Raw genomic sequence first — 22,311 nt, forward strand, 5'->3', positions numbered from 1 at the left:
CCCTAATAGGAATGCTAAACTTCCTAAATATTCGGAAAACCAAGTTTAAGAACAGTTGTTAATGTCGATAATCAATAATTTATCTGCTAAAGAAATCAGTCATTTTGCAATAATTTCCACCTATACAATAAAGAGCCTAATTTAAAAACAAGTCAACTTTTGGGGCCACCACTTACAAGAATGAGCTTACTAAAGCAAACTTTAAAAAGGAAATCCTGTCAGATATTTTCTCATTACCCTAAATACCGAGCCTCATTTGTCACTCTGTGGTGGCAGTCCTTATTTAAAACAGGCCTTTCAAGAGTTAAGATGCGAGTGCACAGATCATAATTGTTCCTTAATGTCCAATCTGGAAACATATGACCGAGGCTGCCTGTCTATAAGAGAAAGGCAGTTATGTGAAAAATATTTTAGTCTTGCATAGCCTTTTTCTTTTGTTTCATTCATCTCCAACACCAATTAGACATACACTGATAATGTGTTGTCTGCTATTTTGACAGCATGATAATGGTAATATCATGTCTGTGAATTTTAGTAATTGTGAACAAGTTCCAGCCAAGCGCTGTGCAAAGATTGCCGTCGTCACGACAATCTCTGTACTTGCACAGGAGAACTTTGTATTAAACGCTAAACAGACTGGTCAATACAACACAAAAACAAAACATATATAAAATACATATGCCAAGCCATCAGTATACCAAGCACAGAAAGCATAGACAATTGCACTAACATATATAAATGAGCAGCGATGCGCAATTACAGTACCTACAGCTCAGAGGCGAACATTCTGGCCTGCTTAATTTGTCAGGCTTATAATCAATAATTCATTTACCTGCCCTATACACCCCCATCTGAAATCACCGTGTCAAGTCTGACACACAGAATCAGCAATAATAATCAAAAACGAAGAACACACGAACCTGTTTGTTTTCTTTTATAAAAACAGAATCAGCAATAATAATCAAAAACGAAGAACACACGAACCTGTTTGTTTTCTTTTATAGAAATGAGCTATGCATCTTCGTCAACACAATGTACCCTAATGTCCCAGACGAAGACGCACCTCTCATCTCTCCTCACAGACTTTTAACCACTGGATCATTTATCCAATGCAACTGGTGGCAGCTTGTGGCCACAATTCAAAAATGTCTGAATTTGAAAATCGTTTTTATATAGGCACATAGCCCTTAAAATTCCAAGCAAGAGCAACATTTTACTTTCTGGCCAGATGCAATATAACATTTGCTAAAAAATAAAACAAATCTTCTCCATAGACATTTCCTCGGGGCACTCGTTTTGCACAGAATAGAACAAGGGAATCTTTCTCGACTTACATTTCTCAGCTGCCCTGTCTTATCAGAGAAGCTAAAAATAGCCCCTCAGCGCGGCCTGAGCCTGGGCTGCCAGCCATCTTTTTTTGTTTTTCCTACTCCTTGCTCCCAAGGCTCTCCGCCTGCAGGCATTACACAGATGCGATGTCAGAGAAGCTTTCTAAGCAGTGCCTCTGTTCTGCTCCTCTCACCGGCCCCCACCTACACTGGCTACAAGGTCAGAATCTGTCTCCGAATTCTGTATCACATTCTGCTCTACACAGCCCCCACCTTCTCCTCACTCTGAAGCTGTCAAAGACAAAAAGGCTACTCAATTCCATAAAAACTGCAATAATTCGCCCAATTGAAAAATTATTTTTACATACAATTTGCACTCAGGGGGTCATAATCTTACCGACTTGACCCAGCACATTGGCTCACTGGACCACCAAGAACACAAACCTGTATTCTTGAACAATTTGCAAATTCGAAATACCCACAATTTTTTTTTCAAGCTAAACTTTTCAAAAATTACTTTTTCGTTAGCACTTTGTACATTAGGGGTGTCATCAAATCACAGGTGTTGCTCCTTCTCCAGCTACACCCCTCTCAATTTTCTTTTGACAACGTAATCAAATGTTGGACCATGTAAACACCAGCTATGCGCTGTTCGTTTGGTGGGAGGCTCAAGAACCTTTGGGCTACTATATCATTATTATATGTATCGTGGTACTTGCGGTGGCACTCTAACTGGACCTTCTACTGGGGCCACTCTTGCTAGGTCCTCTGAAAGGACGGGATAAATACCAGCAACGTCAATATTTCTTTCTCTGTCAGCCTGCGCTCATTTTACCTGCTCCACTTCTCTCTGCTTCGTGAAACACTTACTCTGTCCTCCTATGTGACTCCTTGCGCAAAAACTCAATGGCATCCTTCCGAGCTGGTCTACATTTTCTCTTTCATAAGAGTGTTTCGTTGTCTGTCTACTTGTTCTGCTTTTACCTTCCTCAACTAATACGCTTTCTCGGGCTTTGTCTGAATCCTCCCTACTTTTCTCTTCTTTTCTGAGCGCTTTCTCTGTGCGTCTATGCAATTCTTTACGCCATAATTCAATGTCATATTTCTGTGACTGTCTGGCTGTCTTTTTCCATAACTCTTCTTCTACTCTCATGATGCAATCTGCATCCCATGTCCCAACTGCGGGCCACCTCCGACTTTCTGGTAAATCCTTGGTGTAGTCCACCCATAAATCAAGAAATAATACGGCATCTAGGCCATGCTTATGATACATAAAGTACCCTGGAGTGTCCCTAGGTGAAATGGGAACAGCTTCTTCGAGTACCCCTTTTCTGGTTTTGATCTGTCTTAATTTTGAAAAGAGCGGCATTTTTAGACCTTATTACTTGAACATACTTAATACAATAAACACAATAATGAACAGTCATTCACACCACAATATGTAGAACGTATTTAAAACATTTAACATTTAACATTTAACGAACAACAATGATGGCCATTGGGAACACTAACTAGGTGATTCTGAATTATATACTAGACATACTAGATATACTGCTAAACAGTACAGATACACTGCTGAAACAGTGCAGACCGGATTTGTGTACCCAAACCCGTCTTGACCGGCACAACCTATGTGCACGTCAGAACGCCTCCCCGGCAATGGTACTCACCGGGTAGCTCGGAACGGAAGGCCTCGGAACTGAACTGGACTGGACTGGACCGGACTGGACTGGACTGGACCCGACTCGTGACCTGGATACTTCGGAACTTCGGAATCTGGTGGGCCTCTGTATACCTCGGACACAGCTCTCTCGCAGGTGGGCTCTGGGTAGGACAATCTGCGTTCCTCACCGCCTCGTATGGATGCCTGGTCGCAGTCTGTCCCCTTCGTTGGCCTGAGGGAGTTGGCGGGAAGACCCGCGACGTGCGCGCTTGAAGTCCATCACGGCTGTGGAAGGGGGCAAAACTGGACCTTCATCTCCGGCGTGTGGGGAAAGAGATTAAACTGTTCGGGCGCCATTATGTGGTAAATAAAATATTACGCTCTATGTATTTCAGAATATCAATAAGATCATGCATAAAGCAAGAGGCTGAGTCTGTGGTATCAGGTTCATAAAGGGATTTATTCCAATAACTCGAGTCAAAGGGAGAATATTTCCATCACCAAAATTGGATCTGGAAAGGGGCTCAAAAGTATTCTCAATATTCTCAAAACATTATTCACAGAGTACAGTATATATACATTTCTCAATTGTACGTAAGCAAAAGAGCAAGAGAGAATGAGATAAGAGCATGTGGGCGTGTAAGTAGGCGTGAAGGTGGGCGTCCATGTGGGCGTCCACTTGATGATAATGGGTAATTTGTCATGTGTGGGTGGATACCTGGAGGGGGTTGCGTGATCTGCTGGAATTGTACTGGAACTTTGCCTTACTTGTGCTCAACTCGAGCATGACGTGTAACTGACGTGGGGAGGGTTGCTATGCAACCGAACAAGTCTGGAAGTGAGGCCTTCAGTTAGTGAGGCCTTCAGTGTCAAGACGACCAGCACATCTTGTATTATCTGATATCCGATGTCTGGAGCAGGGACTGATTTGTGACATAGGTTGCTCATCACCAAGAGCCGATGTGGCATCTATTTCTTCATTTACTTCATTTACTGCAGAAGCCTTACATGGGGGCTATGGGCTTTTTACTGACATGAGCTTTGCAATCTCACAAAGAGAGACAGTAGGGCTGGGCTCCCTCCTTGCAGATGGGCGCGTTCATTCCTCCTTCACCAGGCAAGAATGTGGTTTCAGTAAGAGTAAGCAGATAACCGTGCTCAATACTGTCTCAGTACCTTGTGACAGGGCCCCTTTGGCTGAGGCCCAAGTGTGCAAGGCCAAGGATACGTAGCTGTAGCTTTCAGAGCGTTCTGAGGCATGAAAAGCTTGATGGCAGAATCAGGGCCTACTCGCCTGGACTGAAAAATAGCATAAGTGAACCATATAAAGCCGGTGGCCTTTCGTACTTAGGAATGGAATATCCGGCCCATTCATGGCGGATCTGAAAGAGGACATGTTAACGGTGGACGCACATGTATTTGCGTCTTCATAACTGGAACTGGAGGGAACATACATGTACTTGTGATTTATACATGAAACCGTTGGGGTCCAAGATAGGGGACATAACTGATCATAAAAATCCATATTTCCACATGCCCCTGAGTCAGAGTGGGTGAGGTTAAGTGAGTCTAAATCAGAATGAGAGATTGAGAGTGAAAGTGAGTAAGGTGAGTGCAAGTGAGTGTGAATGCCTAAGTGAGAATGGATGAGAATGAGAGATTATGAGTGTAAGTGAGAACAAGTCTGAGTGAGTGAGCGTAAGTAAGCATGAGTGAGTGAGTGAGTGAGAGTGTGTGTGTGTGAAAGCTTGTGCATTTGTATAAGTGAAAGTGAGTAACCGCAGATGATGTTAATCATAGTGAGAGTGAATGTAACTGTGAAAATGGGTGCAATAGAATAGGTGAGGGTGAGACTGTGAGAGAAAGTGAGAATACGAGTAAGTGTGAGTAACAGCAAGAGAGTGTGAAGGTGTATTAATGAGGGAACATGATTGAGTCAGAATGAGATTGAGTGAGTATAAGTGTGGGTGAGTGAAAGTAATGAGCATGAGTCTAATGCTGGCCCGGCATACTGGAGCTAATGCTTTGCTTTGCTTATGGAGAGACTCATGGAAAATGCTAGCATATTTGAGGTAATTCTTGGCATAATGCTATTACTTTCCAGATACATTCTGGCATATGGAACACCTGTTGCAAAATGCTTAAACTGGCATACTGAAAGTAATTAAGAGCTTATGGGAACCCATGACAATATTCTTTTGCTAGCACATTTGAGGAAATTCTTGGCAGTAGGGATTTCCGTGACACAATGCTGGTGCTGAAATACTAAGGATAATTAGTCACATTTGGAACATCAATGGCAAAATCCTGGCACTGGCATGCTGGATGTAATTCTTTGAATAAGGAGCACCCATGGCAAAATGCTGGTGCCAGCATACTGGAGATAATATTTGGCCCTAAAGAGGATACTCAAGGCAAATAAGGTGGGGGCTGGTAGGCAACCATGATACATTTCTGGCATTGATGTAATAGAGGTCATCCATGCTATTTAATTTGTTCAGTGTCAAAATTCGGACAACGGCGTTTTTGCGCTTGTCATGAGGGAGCACACATGACATATAGGAGGCTTCGATGACAAAATGCTTCTAGTGTCATACTCAAGGTATTTTTTGACATATTGCTCGTTCATGGTATATGAATGCAGTCAATGGAAAAGTCCTGGCACTTGTGCATTGTATGTCATTCTTGGCCTAAGGGGCACCCTTGGCATATGTGGGGCATCTGACAAAATGGTCGCCCTGGGACAATAGAGAGAATAATTGACATATGGGGCACCCTTTCCACAATTTGAAAAAGATGGGGGCGAATCCTGGGAGAATCAAATCCTGTGAAACAACTTGAAAAGTTATACATTTGGGTCCACATGTTTCATGCATTTTACCGGTCGCAGACGACCTATTTCGCAGTATTGGGCAGTTTGTGAACGATAAAATGCTTTTTGGTATGTATGAATTCCAATTTTTGATTCGGTAACATGTTACCAAATCTCAATTTGGAATTGCGAATACATACTGATTTGGTATTTGGGATGGCATTTTTAAGGCGTCCCGTCCTACTACCGCAAATGCGTTCACAAATACTTTATTCGGCATCCATGCCATAAAAGTTAAGCAAAACATTCACATTTTACCACCTAATTCAAGTAGGTGGTAACCCATCCGCAAAAAGGAAGGGGACCATAAGGACCCCTTACCCTTTGTGAGTTTTCTCAAAAATGTTTTTTAAAAGAAAACGTTTCATTTTTCTTTTTTAAATGGAAAATGGGCTGCATAAAAAAAAATATTGCTTCATTTAAAAGCGGTCACAGATATGTTGGTCTGCTGATCCCAGCAGGCCACCATCCCTGTGATTGTAACGATTCCTATTTGGTCGCAAATTTCGACCTGCCGCATTAATATTAATGAGGTAGGTCAATTTGCGACCCATTATGAAATGCTAAATAAAAATCACAGTTTCATACATAATTGCGATTCACAGAGAATAACAATTTGGTACTCACTCTTTGAAATAATGATACGTGTGGCCCTAGGTCATCAATTAGACTGCAATAGCATTGGTGGCCCTAGATTAGTGTTTAAAGACAGCATCCATACAGGATAGAGTCTAGTAACCTCTAAATACTTTAGGATCCCAGGAAAAGTCATCACTCGACAGATGTCTCAAACATCCTGCAGTATCCTGCTGCTCAGACTCAGACCTTATACATACATTGCAAGTATATGCTGAATGCTTCTTACATTACCTAGGCAATGGCACATCCCACAAGCTTTGCCTTATATACTAAAATGCTGCAGCCGAACTTTGAAAATGAGCCAGAACCATGTAACCAGAAAATGACTAAATACTGACTAGAAGTCTCACATTAGAATCTTGGCCCATAACAACCAGCCCTTAACAGTTCTCCCAAATTGTCAGTGCTCTTGAAGACTATGCAACAATCTGCCTGGTCTAATAGCAACCTTCTCTGACCTAAATAAATTCTAGATCTGACAGTACTATGCTCAATAGATCAGTGGCGGCTGGTTGAAAGTGGTGTGGCGTAAACGTTGGGCATGACTTTTATATAGCGAATGACGTGAACAAGTTTAATGGGCAAACCTGGGGTCCAGGGTGGGGTCTCTCCCGAGAAAGAAATGAAAACAAGATTGGCAAATGGTACATTTTAAAGCAAATGCATGTAGAAATAACGCAAGGCTTATAAAGCAGTGGGAAAATATAGTCTTGCAATATTAAAAACATTGAAAACTGCCCCATAACTTACTACATTAATATGTCCAGCAGTTAATGTAATATGTAAATTGTACATCGTGACAACTTTAGCACTTTAAAGTGTATGCTTGCCCACTTTCTTGTACTGCATGCAGCATTAACTTTGGAAAAATATGCTCCAACCACCAGGCTTCGGGAAGCACCCACAGCTGCTGGCTGCAGCCAGTCATATAGAAATAGTGCAAACAGGTCTTTAAGTGGGATGAAAAAAGTAGGGGCTCTCTATAAAGTAGCATGTTAAATACATTTCTGTGATTCCCATGGTGTGCCACCCGGCCAGTATTTTGGTTTTTCTACTGAGATGTAATTGCATCCAGATAAATGACACAACAACTGACATACACCGAAAACCTGTCATTACGATTGGCTTTTGTCAATGGGTGTTAGCTGTTCAAGATAAATGAGTAACAACAAGGATTTGTTATAAATAATTAGCATTGGAAATGTTTCAATTCTTAAATAGTGAGTCTGTTAATTAAATAGCATTGAGGCCTGTGGAAGGAGTTTTGGCCTTCATTTATGTGTGCTTTATGTTAGATCTGTATCCTCTTTTTCTCTGCATATTTTGTCTATCTGCACATTTTCAACCACCTCTCTTACCTCTTCAGCATCCTCTTTTTACTCTTCCCTGAATGCACTTCCTCATATCTCCCTCGCTTCTGTGCCCCCAAGCATACAGAGAATTCTCTCAAATGTAAGCACTTTATTTTCTCTTACTTTTGCCTTGCAAATATTTTGACATCTGTGTACCCCTTCACAGACATATCCACAGAATTTCAGTCGCAAATGGAATACATAAACATTGTTTTGTATGCTCTGCAGAGAGGCCAACCCACTGACAGGCACTTTCTTTGTCTTCAGTCTAAGCCCCTGCACGCTCAATCAAAGCCCCGCATAAACACCTGGCATGGCTCAAAGTATGCGCAGAAAAAAACCCAGATAAACAATACCTTTATAAAATAGCAAACTCTTGGGGAATGTAAGATTAGGTAAAGCAGTTGAAATAATAGAGGAACTAAATCACTGAAATGTATTACCCCAATGTTTTTACCATTCATTGTTTGCAAATCAATCCATGTTTTTGGCATCAGTGTTAACATGGGGCATGAAGACACAGCCAGTTTTAATGTCATGCATCAGAGAACTGTCCACATGTCCACATGTCCACATGTTTCCTGCCTTGGGATATTTGGATCAACTTCGCAAGGCAACAAGAACCCTGCTCGTTATTTGGATCCATTTCGCGGTGGAACAAATAGAGCAGGTCCACTTCTAAGGGAGCCAGCAACCTGCAATCAGGGTGAGGTTAGCGTGATGAGGGGTCTCAGCACAATATACATAACACAGCATCAGCAAGCAAACATTTACCATTACTGAGACCAATGCACCAAATCAGACATGCTTACATCCACTCTTAAGTATGACGAAAGGTGGGATCTTTTGCCTTTGAATGAAGGACGTCTGAAATAATGCAGAGATGAAGTCTCTACCACCTGAAACCCCAACGCTGATTGTGTCACTGGCCTACAGGGGGCATACCACCATAGACCACAATGCAATGAAGGGCTTTACAACAGAAAGCCCTGCGTCGTGTGTCACAGTTCAGAAAGTTGATTTACAACCTGGCTTTTGTCTCCTGCTTCAGAGCAAGGCGGGGCATGCAGCTTGAAACTGACAGTCCAGACTTAGATACATCAATCTATTTAATATGGTTTTATGTAAATGTTGAGGAATTTCAGAGGGGCACAGCCCCTGAGCCCTGATGGAGAAACCGCCCCTGTACAAACTGAGGGCCTGATTTACAAAGGCAAATAACAATTTTTTAGTAATTTACACTTTTGAGTAAGATTACTAATTTTGGCTATTTATGAAATCTCATTGTAAATTACTACCAAAAAAAGCAGCAATAAATCCAGCATCAGCACCACACTTGACCAACCCCTGGTACTGCAACACCCACTCATAGCAAGTAGTGGAAGTAGGGAATTAATATAAACCCAATATGTGTTATTGTTAAATTTAATTATTTCAAATAGTTAAATACAAATATAAATAAATATAATTTAATGTTGAAATGTATAAGAATAGTACATACATATTATTTAATTCCGATATATTCTAATACTTTGGAGTCTATTAGGATGGCGTTGCTGGGGCCGGCCGCCAGTGGTGCGGCGGTCCAGCAACGGCAATTAGGATGCCACCACCACCGTGGCGGTGGAATCCTCTATTCCCAGCATTGTGGCGGACGGTGCTCACAGCTCCGCCCGCCACAATGCTGGGAATGCATGTTGTGGATTGTCATGCACAAGTTGACAGGCACCGCGTGGTGCCTGCCACCTGGTCCATGACAATATAGGGGGGTACCATAGGTACCCCCCATGTGCACGCCCCCCCCCGCAACAGGCCCCCGAAAGCAGACTCCGCATGGTTTCCATGGCAGGGTCTCCACCATGGAAAGCCATGCACCGGTGCCCATGCTAATATGGATGCACCGCCCGAAAGCAGACTCCGCATGGCTTTCCATGGCAGGGTCTCCGCCATGGAAAGCCATGCACCGATGCCCATGCTAATATGGATGCACCGCCACCATATCTAGCCCCATTTCATCCCAGTCGACTAGTCGACCAGCGGAAAACCAGCAGACGATCTTTCCGTACGCCGGGGTCCCCCCCGCCATACTAATATGGTGGGGGGAAATGGGTGGTGAGCGGGTAAGATGTAGGGCGGATCGCCATGCAGGCGGTGGTGATCAGCTCTACATCCTAATAGACCCCTTTGTTTCCATTTTAAAATTAATTTAACAGTCATTTTTGTTCAAACATGATGAAACAAATTGTAATCACTTAAATACTTTACTTTTGTATGCACAATATTCTTTCTTTGAGTGGGAACTTATTTTGTAACATGAATTCCAGAGAAAGAGTTTTAAATTGCTTTAATATGTTTCCGTTAATTATAGGCTTATTTCAAAATTAAGTTAATACTTCTGTAGCATTTTTATTTTGTTCTTTATGTAAACTAAGTTTATAAAATTAATTTCCATTATTATTTAATAGAAAACTATTCTTCATATTTATTTTCAAGTTAAATAATCTTTTTCAAAATGTCAGTGTACTACAACACAGAGACTCCAAAGTCAGGGTAGTGATCTCTGTAAGATAAAGGACAGGGAATATAAAAAATATATATATATGTGACCAAGACCGCTGGTCGGTCGAAACGCATAACAGATTTATGAAGCAATAAATCAAATTATGCATTTGGATCGCTCGCCCGAGTGTGCGCTTTGTTGATTTGTAAATGTATCTGTCAGTGGCAGTACCCCTGGGCAGGTATAGTTAGGGCTGCAGTTCCATAGGAAATAGATTTTTGGATTTCCTAATAACTTTGACACTGGTGAATGAATCTTCACGAGCCTTTGTAAAAGAAAGTCTCATCCCCCTTTGCTCATTTCTGGAAAGTTTTGCAATGGTCCATCAAGCGGAGGCCAGAGGAAGGGGGGGAGCAGAACACATTTTGGTAGAAAGTTAGGTATTGGTCCAGAAAGCGTGCTTTTTGTGATTTTGTTTAAATCTATTCAAAGGTTGTTTAGAAATTGAGGTTCAAACTGTATGTACATTGAATGCTACAAAGGATCTGTGGAGCCTGCAAATCTAAAGATACGGTCTGATTAGCTAACCCCACATCAACAGTGTCAGGATGTCAGTAACGCAAAACCATAAAAAGCCACTGTTGGACTTGGCCCTTTTCCCGGATTTTTTTCGCTTTTTATGGGAAACCACATGCTATGCTGCGCAATGGTGTATGCAGACTGAGTTTCCCTATTTAAACATGTAACTTTTTAAATGGATGCCATGGCTGTGTGGTTGTGCCGCTTGACTGAAGCGGCTGGCACTGTCTGGTAGGCGGAGCTGGGCTGCCATGTGCTCAGTCAGAGCGTGGACCTGAGAGAGGGAAGACCTGCTGCCAGGGGGTACTGCCACGTGGGCCTGTGTGCTGGGCCCTGAGCTTATCTGCACCCCTCTGCTGTCCACAGGGCCAGGGAGAGTCACAGTTAGGGCACCACTGGACATGGGGTACCTCTATTGGAGTATAGGCGGTTAGAGCTAGGTGAAGACTACACTACTGTGGCTGACTGAGCTGAGGCTCTGCTGTCCCCAAGCTAGCTGGATAATCCTGCCTGCCTGTCTGACCTTGCCCATGGGAGGGGAACCAGGGAGACCAACTCCTGAGTGCCTGCTGCTCTGCTGACTAGCGCCGGAGGAAGGAGAACGGTAGATTGGACTGGCCTGTGCTCCCTGACTGCACCCTAGCGCCTCGTTGGACCCTGTCTGCATGCCCTGCGTAAGGTGAGCGCTATATTTAGTGGGCGCCATGCTTGAATGGACGGGATCCTGCCTGCTGTCTAGCACTTGGTGAGTGTGGGCGCTATGTACTGATGGCCCAGGAGAAGAGGAGCACTACCTTTTGCCCCTAAAGCTGGTGGGGCTGCCTAGCGCCTGGGAAGCGCTATACTTGATGACCCAGCGGCGCTGTGTGGCCAGGAGGAACTGTTTGTGCTTGGAGGCTTCACGGGAGCCTGCCCCGCAAGGTTGCTGCCGTGGGGTTTATTTTCATAGCAGGTGCCCACCCTGCGTTATGACCCCATTGTCTGCTGAAGAAGCGGGTGCCCACCCTGCGTGAATGTCGTCTTGAGCGGGTGCCCACCCCGCGTGATTGCCGCCCTTTTCCTATTTCAAAGTGCGGCGGGAGCCTACCCCGCGTTGGTGCGCTTATTTAACCCGGCAGGAGCCCACCCCGCGGGTTTGGACACTTCCCCCGAAATTATTTTAAACAAGCGGGAGCCCACTCCGCATATTGCCGCTGAGAAAAAAAAAAAGACTCACCGCTGCAGGCCCGGGAGCGCCACACGGGCTTCCCCGTGACGTCAGGGGAGCCGCGCTGGCATTGGTGCTGGCAGGAGCCACTCCAGAAAGCCCCGCCCTGCAGAGGAGGAAGCGGGAAGTGCGGAGTCTTGCGAGCTCCGCAACAAAGTCCCGGCTCCCAGGAGAGGACCCGGGTGAAGTCCAGCGAGGTGCTGATGTTGGCGGGGCTCACTGTGGGCAGAGGAGAGCCCCACGTGAAGCCTGCGCCGCCCGGAGCCTCGCAGGCTCAAGAACGAAGTCCCGGGTCTCAGGGGGGGACCCGGGACAGCGCTGCTGTGGTCAGGGCTCCCCGGAGCTGAGGAGAGACCCGCGTGCTGTGCCTGCTGCAAGAGCTGCCCAAAGCCGGCCCCGGGAGCTGGTGAGTGGGGCTGGGGCTTTACTTGGTGGGGGTGTGTCGGGGCACATTGCCGGTGCCTGCCCCCGGTGCCAGGATTCTTGCGGGGGCCTCCTGGGAGCATCGCGGGTGCCAGGAGGGGCACCAGGAGTGCCGCATTGGTTCCCTGCACATGAAGGGGCCTTCCTGACTTCTGAGCCCCAGAGAAGGGGACACCAGCTTGCCCAGTGTTCTTTTGGGGGCAATTTGAGTTAGAGTCCCAGAGAGGGGTTCCCACGTGACTGTACTGACTCGCTTGTACACCACTGCCCCGCTGGACAGTGGGCAGTGGCAACCTTTTTGGGACACTAAGGATATGGTTGATACCCTAAACTACTGCGGTTATAGGCCAGGCTGATTTGCGGCAAGGAGTAGGACATGCTGGTGGTGCCCTAATGGTGCCTAACATTATTGCCCGGGTGTTCTAGGGTTAGGCCTATGTTATTCCTGTTAAGGAGATGTGCGCCTCATGCCTAAGGTTATGCCTCCACGCTCATATAGATTATGCCTGATGTTACGCATAATGAGTTTCAGGCTACGGGGCCAATGCTAACCCTTTTATGCTGATTGCATTGCTGTATATTGATGCCAACGCTTCCTATGCTCATGATTTATGCCTAGGGAGGAGCCTCAGGATTTATGCACATGTGTCCATGCCCAATGTGACCTATGCCTATGTTCTTATGCAGAGTGTAATGGTTTTCTGCCCCATGCTAATGCGGTTATAGGACAATGTTAATGCTTCCATGCTCCCAAGTCACTGTATAATGCGTTTACCCTTATGGCAAGGTGGCGAAGGTTACGCATGATGTACTTAGGCCTCTTGGACCTCTACTGTTGGTGTTCTGCCTCATGAGTTCTGCCTAATGTTTTTCCCTTACAGCTTTCCTGCCCCAGGGGTCATGCATAGCGTTTCTGCATATGGTGATACCAAGAGGTTTTATTGCAGGTGTTCCGGACTAACGCCTAATGTTATGCCCTGATGTGTTTTTATTGCAGGATTGAGGCTTATGGACTTTACCTTTATTCTTCCCACGTACCTTTATCCTAACTGTACGTCGCAATGGTTCTGGCAGGGGCCCGATTGGCCCTGCCATGTATATAATTCCCCCCTGTAAATATTGCCTTGGTGCTGGTTGGCGCAGTAGAGAGATTACTAAAAATACCTTGTGTTTCTACAATACAAAAGTTATTCTTTCACAAACTTGTGTAGCGTCTCTTTTTGGAGTGTGCCTTGTGTGTCGTCTGTGTGTACTGCGTGGATGCTTTGCACATTTCCTCCGGAGTTTGGCCCATCCGCTCTGCACCACGCTACCCGTTTCCAACAGCCACTAACCTCCGAAGTCTGAAAGTAGGGACGATGGAGTGGAGAAGAGCCCCCCTCCTCCCCTGGGCACAACCCCCCACAGAGTGTACCGACACTACTATGCGAGGAAGCACTCCGGGGAAAAGGGAAGTGGAGAAAATAACAAACACTACTGTCTAGATGGGAGCTTCTTGATTCTACGTCTGGTCTTAGAATTTATCACAGCTGCAGAAGACACCCCCCATAGGAAAGCTGTATATTGAAGAATGTCAAGAAACAGTGTGTTAAACAGAGGAGAGGAGGAGGAACGTTCATGCCCCACATATTTTGCTCCCCATTAGATAATCACTTTCACAACAGCATAACAGAGACCTCGGGGTATTGGATCTCTATCCATGCATCTCTTCACACAATATGTTTGTGCAAGAAATGAGACCTCAATTTCCTGTAGGCTCTACATTAGACCAGAAAACAAGAAAAGGCAATGGGCAAACACTCAATGTCTCGTTTCCGATGGGTTCCAATTACTGCCAAGGAAATCTCTCGTACCACATCGCGAGCTCAATCGCTGTTACATACACAGAGAGAGGAATGAGCCCTCAGCCGCTGTTGCTTTCACAGCGTGCGGGCTTCCCCAAACGACAAACGTCATCCGGCAGAAGGCAAGTGTAATATCAAAAGAAAATAAAGGAATCTCGGAAATAAGGGGAGTGCTCCGGTGCTACTGTCCCCTGCAATGCTCCTGAATACATAGAGGGAAACCGGACTGTAGTTCACAGCTCTCGTCCCTAGCCACGGAGATTGGCCTCAGGAAGCGAGCGGGACCGCAAGGCTGGGAAGGTCAAGGAAACACAGGAGTTCCAGCGGGGAATACAATCCGCTACACTGAAGACGCTGAAGCCGCTGGCGAGATTGTCAAGCCCCGACCCTAGGAAGGGGAGGGGCTTTATAGAATCGAACCGGACGGCAACGTCGGATCTGGTTTCATGTTGAGAGTCCCAAGTGCTTCTGGGAGTTGTAGTCTCTTGTGCAACCTGTACCCTCTGCTGGTGACCCACGCCCCTCAGACAGTGCCACACTCATACAGAAGAAGGGGGATAGAGGGGGAGTCAACCTGTGAGCACCATACCCCTGTTCCTGCGCCGTGGTCGCGACAAACAGCCATATTTCGGCAGCCATTTCAGGACTCAGGGACTCAGTCTCCTTTCTAGGAAAAAGGTAAGAAATGCATTTAGGGGTGCAGGGCCTGCTGCAGGGGGGCCAAGGGAATCCCCTGGGGCAAAACCATACATTTTTCAAAAGAAAGTTACAGCGTATTCGCAAAGAATCTTTGGTATATTTTTTTAACAAGACCGTCGGGGAGGGCAAGGGCCCGGTGGGTTGGCCCAACACATTGTTTTGGGATAAGGGCATGCAGCCCTCTACCTGAGCCAAAGTACTGTCCCAGGGACCCCAACCTCTGAGGCCAAAGGTGAGCAGTGAAAATATCGATTATTTTATATCGACCTACAGTAATATCGAGTTTTTAATATCATAGCAACAGAATTTCGATGTCAAGAATATCGGTGGCCGGAATATTGACCTTAAGGTAAGTAATATATATTTTTTTATATCAAAGTAAGTAATATCGAAGTAAGTAATATCGAAGTAGGTCATATCGTTAGCAAAAATATCGTTGTTAATAATATCGATATTTATATTAGTGTTATGTATTTTAGTATGTATTTATATTTTATTTTTTGTAATGTATTTTTATTTTTAAATATATGTATTAAATGTTTAGAAATTAGTAATTTTTTTTAAAGTAAATTTTGCGTTTTAGTATCAGAGCGGATTGTGGGTTTATAGGGGAACAGGGTTGGAAGCAATGTAATTATAATTCATTAATTAATATGTTTATATTTATTGTTATTGATTACTAATTTTCTGTTATTTAATTATTAATTGGTAATTGATCTTTATTAATTGATTAATTTATCATTATATTAAGTATAAATAATTTATAATTGTTTATTTATTTTTATTGTTAATTAATTTATTGTTAATTAATTATTAATTGGTCATTAATTTTTATTAATTGATTAATTGACAAATACATTAATTATGTTAATTTACTGTGCAGTGGGTTGTGGATTTATAGGGGAATAGGGTGGGTAGTAATGTGATTATAATTAATAAATTAATTTTTTTTATTTGTTAATGATAATTTATTTATTGTTGTTTTTTTTGTTTTAAATGTATTTATAAATGTATTGATGCAATCTCACATTTCATATACAAACATATAGGTGCCGATTCCGATCCGGGAAAAAACATTTGCATACGACTCGTATCCGTATATTTTCATGTACGAATCGTACAAGTACCGTACAAACAGCGAAGTACGATTCGTACGTGAAAAATACATACGAATTGCGTCGGGAAAATGGTCCGAGAGGGAGCCGTAAATTTTTACGTCCGAATAGCGTCGGGAAAAGTGCCCGATAGGGAGCCGGACATTTTTACGTGCAAATCGTAAAACAGAAGTACGATCCGTACCACCTGTCCGCATACACAACCGCATGTAAAAGGCCCCGTACGGAGCGAACGCTGTAGCCTACATGTACACGGGTAAACTTGTGCCCGGATACGAGTCGTACAGCCCCCCTCACCCCGCACATGTGAGCACCGTACCCCCCCTTCCGCACCGTACCCCAACACCGTAGCACAGCCCCGCACCTGTACGTGCCGCACCCCAGGCCCGTCTCCCAGCCCCGCACCTGTACGCCCTGTACCCCAGGACCGTACCCCGGCCCCCCACCTGTACGCGCCGCACCCCAGGCCCGTCTCCCAGCCCCGTACCTGTAGGCACCGTACCCCAACACCGTAGCCCAGCCCCGTACCTGTACGCACCGTACCCCAACACCGTAGCACAGCCCTGCACCTGTATGTACCGTACCCCAACACCCTAGCACCTCCCCGCACCTGTATGCACCGTATCCCAACACCGTAGTGCAGCCCGGCACCTGTACGCACCGTACCCCAACAACGTAGCACATCCCCGCACCTGTTCACACCATACCCCAACACCGTAGCACAGCCCTGCACCTGTACGCACCATACCCCAACACCGCAGCACATCCCCACACCTGTACGCACCGTACCCCAACACCGTAACACAGCCCCGCACCTGTACGCACCATACCCCAACACCGTAGCACAGCCCCGCACCTGTACGCACCATACCCCAACACCGTAGCACAGCCGCGCACCTGTACGCACCGTACCCCAACACCGTGGCCCAGCCCCGCACCTGTACGCACCGTACCCCAACACCGTAGCACAGCCCCGCACCTGTACGCACCATACCCCAACACCATAGTGCTGGAGCAGAGTTTTCTGTTGAAAATTTATTGAGTTTTAAGCTCCAGTTTTGTTTATATGTTATGATTAAAATTACTAATTTATAATCACTAATTATTAGTTTTGTTAAAAGTCTTGATTAACCAACATTACTAATGAGAGAAACTACACGTGGGAATGCATACATGTTGCTTAATAATATGTGCAATTTAATTAAATGAGTGTCGCAAAAGTGCTATTTGTTTCGAGTTTGCGCTTTTAAAATAACGTGAGCTAATGCTTCTTTGTGTTGCAGATGGCTAGGTAATTACATACACATAAGGGTATTAGTGGGAATTAACACTGTATAATCATTATGATGTGGTAATGTTGTTTTGTGTTTCTTTTAATTAAGATGGTCCGTTTTGGCCTAAACCAAGATGGCTGCTATTTACAGCCTGCGCTCGAGTGATTGAATTTTGACGAGAGGCCTTGCTGAACATGGTTGAAAGTCATCTGACCACAGCCTCTGTCTGATTTAAAAGTTTCCGTGAGGACAGCAGCTCCGGGCATGCTTCCAATTGCCCTTGGAAAAGAATAAAGCCACAATGAACTACGATAAACCTGTGGTGGCTTCGCTATGGTACCAAGGAAGAGCATTCATAAATGTATCGCTTGCAAACTCGAGTTTCCTTCTTCCGTGTTTTTATTTTTGTGATTTTTCCTGAGTTGAGGTTTTCTAAATGTTACCAAGTGACATCCTTTCCTGCTCGCTCTGCTCAACGGCTCAATGGACATTCAGAGTTCATTTGTTACTTTTATTTCGCTACTTTTGTTATAAATAATGTTAGACTAGAGAGGGTCTAAGGCCACTTCTTCCTGAACCTATGCTCGTGAGGATCGATGCTGAAGCTGAGGACGGCAACTCGGGAGACTTTACTGAGAGACCTGTCCTGACCCATTTAGCTAGAATAGGTAACTATGAGAATAATGATCTTGCTATTGATTGACTTTCATTTGAACTAATTAGATAAACAACCATTTGTTTGAATTCCAGTGTCGGGTGGTTATTTCTTTGTCATTTATTGAATTCCAGATGTATTTCCTATGTTTTAAATCATGACTCAGGACAATTTCTTTATGGTCGCATTGACCTCGCTTTAGATGCAGATTGGTTTAGGTTTCTCTCATATATTCAGTGTGGATAGAGTAATAGAATGAATGTTAGTGTAATGGGCCCTAGCGTATGAAGAGTGTATGTGCGTGCGACTGTGCATTTACTCTGTCCGTGGAAGTAGGGAGAATTTATATGCTCCGATCTGCAGCAGTTTCCTGGTAGCAGTATGATGGTTAGATTATTGTCTTGATCTGATAGATTGCTTGTACATAAGCTTTTGATTCATTGATTTATTGGTTGATGTTGGTATATGTACTAATACTATATGTTGAGGTCGTCGTATTAAGTTTTATGTAGTATGTACGGCTTCTGGAACTTGGGAGCTGATGACGGTTCCGTAGTAGGGCAGAGGGAAGTGAGTGCTGCTCTCGGGAAAAACGGGATTGTTGGCCCTGTACGTGTGCGGGGAAAAACGTGTGACAATTGAAGTTGCGCGTCACATTGTCTGGGTTCGGAATCAGTGACATCGTCGTGTGTTACTATTAGAGATATATTTTCGGTATAAAAGGAGTGCGTATGGTAGCGAAGGTTATCTGTGAAACTCTGGTCTTAAGTCCCAGGGATCCGTAAGGTTCGCCGTTAAAGCTTATTGCTGGAGAAGTAATAGGTATTCTCTGAGCTTGTCTGAAGGACTGGGCAGAGGTAAGCGCTGCTTGGTTAACCCTTTCACCGCTGGGGGGTGCGGGGGGGCAGCGCGGTGGCGCTGTGCTCATGACGGAGCCGCTCCGTCATGAGCCACGGTTGGGCTGTGCTCATGACGGAACGGTTCCGTCATGACTCCGCCCATTTGCGTTGTCCCCCCGCACAGGCGGGGAAACAGCGCCGCGCAGGCGGAGCGGCCGCCAAGGGGCGTGTCATGACGGAACCGTTCCGTCATGAGCACACGGCAACCGTGGCTCATGACGGAACGGTTCCGTCATGAGCAGGGAAGGGGTTAACGTGTGTTATAATTCTGTAGTGGGACAGACTGTTCGCTGTTCTCGGGAAAGGCAGGATTCTGTGTGGGTGTGCTATATTTTTCTGGTGTGAAAGTGCGTGAATGTATGAGCATTTAGTTGATTGTAAGACTCTTTGGAGCAGTCCTAGAGGAAACAGTTAATGGATGCATGTTAGAAGGGCAGAGTAGAGGGATGTGCTACTGTGTCAACGAAAGCAATTATTCCGTAGTGGAGCAGAGGTAAGCGCTGTTCTAGAGAGAAGCGGGATTCTTGTGAGAAAGAATTGTCTTTACTATTCTGTGGTTAGCGAAGCAGACAATGGAGATGTTTATATGTTGTAACTAATAGATTTTGTAGAATCTGGAACGAAGTCTACTGAGAAGGCTTTGTAAAGGAGGGGTAGACGAGTGACAGAAGACAGAGTAGAAGCGACTGCAGCGACTACTGACGTCATACAGACCGCGCTGTGAATGGGTAGTGGATCAGAACAGTGCTCGCGCTGGGATTGGTGCGTTGGTGTGAGCCGCGCAGGGATTGGAAGGAGTACAGGGTGACGTAGACGCTTCAGGATTGGTGCGTTGGTGTGAGTCGCGCTGTTATTGGACAAAAGATCGTACAGTTGCGGAAAGGACTAGAGAATATTGGTAAACGTTAAAATGTATTACCAACCTGAGGAAAAGAAGAAGAAATCCTTGTTCGGTAAAATTAAAAGGTGGTTCGACAAGGATAAAAACATAATAACTAGAGAAGGTGAATTGCTACCTCCAACGAGAACTCCTGCATCCTTCATGGTTGCGAAATATGGGTATCATACCTGTATTTGGTTAGATAACTGGGCTAAGTATACTAAAGAGGATGGTGTCTTAGCGTTCCCGGAACATGGTTCATTTAATCTGGCTGTGTTAAGAAATTTACGGGAAAAGATGATGTGTTTAGAGCCTAGACCAAGGCCGACACAGTTCGAGGCGTTGGTGGAATGGGAAGATGAGGTGCATGAGCGAGAAAAGCAGAGGAGTGGAGGCAATTATAGGTATATGTTCGGGAGGAAATATGATCGTGAAACTCATCATGATCGAATGAGGAGATGGCGAGATGCTAGTATGTTAGAGGGATTATATCCTATGAGGACAGTTGACGAGAAGGAAGAGAGGAAGGGTACAGAAAGGGTGCCTGATGCAGAAATGAGAAGGTATGGGGCTAATGATTACGAGGATGAGGTCTTGGATGACATGATTTACAAGAGACCACCTCCGTATAGACCAGAACCAGATGAGAGCATGCCAGTTGCTACTCCAATAAGAGATACTTTGCGAATTGTGAAAACTGAGGTTATGACACCTGATCTGAAAAGTGGTAGCTCTTTCACGGAAAGGGAAAGAGAGAGAGAGCGAGAGAGAGAGAATCGAATCAGTGACGAGAAAACAAGAGAATTAGCTAGAACAACATCTGAGCTGACTGAGAAAATTAGAGAGCTGACGAAAAATCTGGAAGCTGTTACAGTACATGTAACCATAGGTCCGGTTGTGCCTATTTTTGATAAACAGAGAATGGGTGAAAATGGTTTGACAGTTCCCTATGTAGGAAATGGTTTGGTTGGTTCTTGCACTTTGGAGGAATCAAGAATGAGGACAGGAGAAAATAATTTGAGACAGTCAAGACATGACACATGTAGTGGAGGATCAGATGTACATCCCAATTTGGGATTGAATACTGGTTGTTTGGGAGGAACGATTTTGGAACCACAGAGAATGGTAGAACAAGTGGGTGCAGTGAAAAAATCTACTGAAATAACAGCTGAAGATTTGAATGATTGGTTGAAAGTTCTTCAAAAGAAGGCTAAAGATTCACAGGCAAGTGATGTAGCCAGGTTGCGCATATAATTGGAGGAGCTTATTGCAGGAACAATTCCTACAGATATATTGAAAAATCATCATGATGGAGAGTTGTTATTCATGTGCAAGAGTATCACCTGGAGGGCTAAAAGTACACATGACAGGTTAAGAGCAATAGCGAGTGAACAAGGAGTTGACATGGATAAGGTGAAAGCTTTGCAGAAGCCTTACAGGGTGGATTTCTCTGACAAGGATATTGAGAATCTAAATGGTGCTGGCAGAACAGGACAGATTAAGGAAATGATTGCCTTATTGCGAAAATGGGGTGATGTGGAAAAATGGAAGGATAGATGGTACAAGAAAAGGGAAGATTCAGTGGACAGGACTTACTCAGCTTTTACCGTGAGAGAAAAAGAAAAAACAGTGGATGCTTATCCTATGAGAGAGATTCCTGGAGGAGGATATGTACATGTCCCATGGACTAGACAGGATATTTTGTCATTTACAAATGATTTCCCTCGATTGAGAGAAAAGCCCGTTGAGTGGTATAGGCAGGTAGACAGGTTTGTGAAATTGTCAAAAGTGCTGTGGATTGACCTGAATAGTCTGTTTGATATAATTGTTCCAGCAGACTTGTGGGCAGAGTGTAAAATAGTTGTAGATTGGCCTGCAAAGGAGTATCCAAGAGATCCGAAAACAGGAGCACCAGATCCAGAGGTGATGAAGAAATATGACCAGGTAATTGTGTTCCTGAAAAATAAGGTACCCCCAAAAGAGACAGACTGGGTTAAGATAGATCGAACACATCAGGAAGCAAAAGAATCAGTTCATGCTTTTTACAAAAGGCTGATACTGGCTTTTAAACAGTTCAGTGGAGATGAACACCTAGGTGATAAGGATTTGAGTCATTTTGTATACAGATTTGTATATGGCTTGAGACCTGAAATCAGTGAAAGAATACGTGAACATACAGTTGATTGGCAGAGTAAAAAGATTGATGAAATCTTGAGCCATGCAAAGTACTTCAGTGATGAGATTGAGGCAAAACAGAGAAAGCTGAAAGAGAAAGCGATGTGGGCACAGGTGAAGGTTGCGGAAAACGAAAGAAGCACAGTTGGTGGAACAGGCAAATAATCCAGGAAATAGGGCCAGACATGCAGGAAAGGGAAAGGGAAA

This window comes from Triturus cristatus, chromosome 2_2 (assembly GCF_964204655.1).
Source record: "Triturus cristatus chromosome 2_2, aTriCri1.1, whole genome shotgun sequence".
NCBI classification, from domain to species: domain Eukaryota; kingdom Metazoa; phylum Chordata; class Amphibia; order Caudata; family Salamandridae; genus Triturus; species Triturus cristatus.